Source organism: Saimiri boliviensis, chromosome 5 (assembly GCF_048565385.1).
Source record: "Saimiri boliviensis isolate mSaiBol1 chromosome 5, mSaiBol1.pri, whole genome shotgun sequence".
Lineage (NCBI taxonomy): Eukaryota > Metazoa > Chordata > Mammalia > Primates > Cebidae > Saimiri > Saimiri boliviensis.
In genome coordinates this window covers 48303104-48307051 of record NC_133453.1, presented here as the reverse complement: position 1 = coordinate 48307051, position 3948 = coordinate 48303104, and the positions used below count along the sequence as shown (strand labels likewise).

The 3948-nt window shown below is 38.2% G+C and overlaps 1 pseudogene; it reads right to left on the bottom strand.

The window, feature by feature from the left end:
- Positions 1 to 801: 801 nt before the first annotated feature.
- On the bottom strand, positions 802 to 1887 carry LOC101042548 (arginine-fifty homeobox-like; annotated as a pseudogene).
- Positions 1888 to 3948: the final 2061 nt, after the last annotated feature.

Genomic DNA, 3948 nt, shown 5'->3' with positions numbered 1-3948 from the left:
ATACGTTATTAATCAATAATAGCTCATGAAAACATCAATAACAAAAATTGCAGCCCTAAATAAATAATAAACATGTAAAATTAACCTTGATATTAAAGAAACAAGTGAAATTAAACATCAATCTGGTACAATTTTCTACCTATCAAATTGACAAAAGTTAAAGAGAAACAAAATGACATATTAACATAGTATGTGGATAAAATACTGGAAGTCCACAGCAAAGAAAACCATTTGGATCCTTAATTAATGATTTCTGTCCTCTGCCTTTTTGTTCTATTTAGGTCTTCACAAGACTGGATGAGGCCTACCCATATTGGGGAGGGCAATCTACTTTACTCAATCTATTGATTCAACTGCTAATCTTTTCTGAAAACACCCTCACAGATATGCCCTAAAATAATGGTTGGCCAGAAAGCAGGGTACCCTATGACTAAGTCAAGTTGACACATAAAATTAACCATCAAAAATATCAATAAATACATTTTATTCCACGGTATAGTGAGAATTTGTCCTAGCACATAAAGAATTATGACTAATATCCTCATTTAATCTATTTATTTTATTTTATTTTATTTTATTTTTAATTTTTAAATTAAAAAAAGAATTTTTTTTTTTTTTTTTTTTTTTTTTTTTTTTTTTTTTTTTTTTCAGACAGGGTTTCCCCATATTGGCCAGGCTGGTCTCAAACTCCTGACCTCAGGTGATCCACTCGCCTCGTCCTCCGAAAGTGCTGGGATTATAGGCGTGCGCCACCGTGCCCAGCCATTTTTCTTTCTTTTTGCTTTTTTTTATATAACATTTTTAAAATAAAGGCCTCTTTTCTAAATGGTCCATATTTATTAGTACTCTGACCAGAGGAATCCGAAGGCTACCATTTTTGGAGGTTTTCTAGAATTCTAGGCTGCCTGTTGGACTGCAGGCTTTAAGGCCTTGGCTTGTCATACTGGGCCAGGTTTTCACGGGGGATAGGCCTACAGCTGGACCAGCAAAGATGCTAAGAGAGGCACCCTGTCCTCCTACCTGGTGCTTTGTGGGTGAGATACTGATACACACAGTGGAAAAAAGAGCTGGATATCTCATTCTCATCAGGAAGATCGTATAGTTCTACGACTTGGGATATGTCATAGGCATCAGAGTACAAAACAGGAACTGAGACCATCAGCTTCTCCCACTGAGTATCTTGCATTTGGAAATCACTTGTGGGACTCTCAGTGAAGGTAAGAGTTCCACGCCCAATTGGAAGGTCTAAGGGCTGAGGTGGAAGGGAGCTGTAGAAATCTGAAACCACAGGAGAAAAAGCATAAGAAATGATAGATGTTCTCAGGAAGGTGGGCACATCCTTCTTACATAGAAGGATCTGGTTTGGTTGCATTGCTGATTGCTGCTGCTGCTCCTGCTTTTTCTGTTTGAATCGCTGGTTTCTGAACCAAACCTTTACTGTTGACTCCGGTAGGTTGAGTTTCAAAGCTAGTTTCTCCCGACAATTTCTATCTGGGAACATGGTCTCGCTAAACAGAGCTTTTTGCTCTTCATACTGTTCGCAGGTGAATGAAGTATGTTCTTGATGCCTTCTCCATGTTGCTGCAGTCCCAGTTACTCGGGAGGCTGCGGTGGGAGGATCACTTGAGCCTGAGAGAGGTTGAGGCTGCAGGAGCTGAGACTGAGCCACTGCACTCATGCTTGGATGACAGAATGAAACTGGGACTATGAGGATGATACTCTCTGGAAGTACTCTCGCCTGTTTGTTCTGTTTCTGGATCCTGTGGTGGTATCACCTTCATGATGGTATCTAGGGGGATCCTGTGGTGATATCACTTTAATGCTGAAATCATTCCTGTTGATGGAAGGGTCTGGCTAGGGATTCTCTGGGGCCATTCTGTTCATCATGGTTTCTGAAATCTGTCCTGAATCCCCTTAGACTAACCGTTTTCAGTCTTGCTTGGTGTGTCTCTCTCTGGAAATGCAGCTTCCTTCTATTTTATTTATTTATTTATTTTGAGGCAGGGTCTCACTCTGTCACCCAGGCTTGAGTGCAGTGGTTCAATCACAGCTCATTGCAGCCTCAACTTTTCCTGGTCTCAGGTGATCCTCCCATCTCAGCCTCCCAAGTAGCTGGGATTACAGGCACATACCAACATGCCCAGCTAATTTTTGTATTTTTTGTAGAGACGGGTTTTCATTATGTTGCACAGGTTGGTCTCATACTCCTGGGCTGAAGCATTAGCCCCAGCCTCCCAAAGTGCCAGGTCTGGCAATAATGTGCTTTGTATGTGACACATGATTGTGAACTATTTCTGTATAGTGAGAAAAAAAGATTTGCTTTTCTTCTGTGTATTAGCATACATCTGTCTTGCTTTTTTTCCAAAAAGATTTATATTAGTAGTTCTGTATGTGCCATAGGATCAATGCAGGCATAAAAAGCATTCAATTAAAAATGTTGCAAACAAATTTATTGGCAGAATAAATTCTATTGATTAGGTCTTGTGAATTCATAAATCAGATTTTTTTCTATAAACTCACTGCAATCACAAAACCAAAAACATGTGAATTCCCATTTTATCATTTGTTCTGAGTTTTTCTCTAATGATTTTTGAAACACAAGTTTGTTTTATTTATTTATTTTTTTTTTGGTGTTCACACTACGAAAGCTCAATTTCTATAACAGTTATTGTCTCTAAACACTATTTGTACAAATTTTAAAGTCAAGGATTTTATTAAATAAACTCAATAAATATGTTCTTTTTATCATAGCTTGTTTAAAAATAAGTTTTGGCTGGGCATGGTGGCTCTCGCCTGTAATCCTAGCCTAAGCAGGTGCAATGCTTGTGTCCAGGAGCTCGAGACGAGTCTGGGCAACATGGCAAAATGCCATGTCTACAAAAATTGCCAAAATTATCCAGGCATGGTGGTGCATTCCTGAAGTCCCAGTTATTCAGAAGGCTGAGGCAGGAGGATCGCTTGAGCCTGGGAGGTGGAGGTTTGAAGTCAGCGGAGACAGCGCCACTGCACTCCAACCTGGGTGACAGAGTGAGACCTCTGTTATAAATAAATAAATAAATAAATAAAGTTTTATCTTCACTTATTTTGTTCGTTTTAATAGTATATTCTTTGGTTACCAGATAAAGTTTTAAAACCATATGATTATTCATTTTGGATAATGCCTGGCAATTGAAGTGATAATAATTATTGCCTCATAATTCCCAACAGAGATTAAAAGTGAGAAATTGAATTTGTATCCTTGTAGAAATCTTGGCATCTCCTGAAACAATTGGTGCATTTCTTTTCTATGTTTTGTTGTATTGTTTATGCATCGTTTAGACAGAGGTATTATTTAACACCTAAACACCTATTTTCCTGAAATGTAACATCAAAAAATACAGTTTTGTTGTTGTTGTTGTTGTTTTTACCCCAAAGAAAATGTAGTTGGTAGAATAAGTCCTGGACCTGAAGTCAGAGGAACTTGAGTTCAAGTAGACAGATGCTCTGTCACTGTTTACATGGAATGTCTCAATTTTCTCTGTCTTTAATCCTGTATTTTCTCAACTGAAAACCAGGGTTATAGTACCCTCACCCTTCCTATCTCACACAGTGAAGGTATATATCAGATTGAATGAAATAATGCATAATAGCAAACATTAACTGGGTTCCTAGCAGGGTTCAGGTACTATGATGCTTTTTCATATGCAAAATTGCATTTAAGCTTCTCCAAGACACTCTGAGATATGTATTATGCTTATCTAATTTTACTAGTAAAGAAAGTCGGTCTAAGAAAGTTTAAGCAATTTTTCCAGGTCCCATGATGGCAGTGCAGCCATGACTAGGTTCCAGATTTTGTGATGTTCATGTTCTTGACACCTGCAACTGATTGAGAGTATCATGTAACCAGAGGACTTTGTATACCAAGGATCTCATAATTAACAGGTAAAATGTTGTGAGCAAAGAGATTCA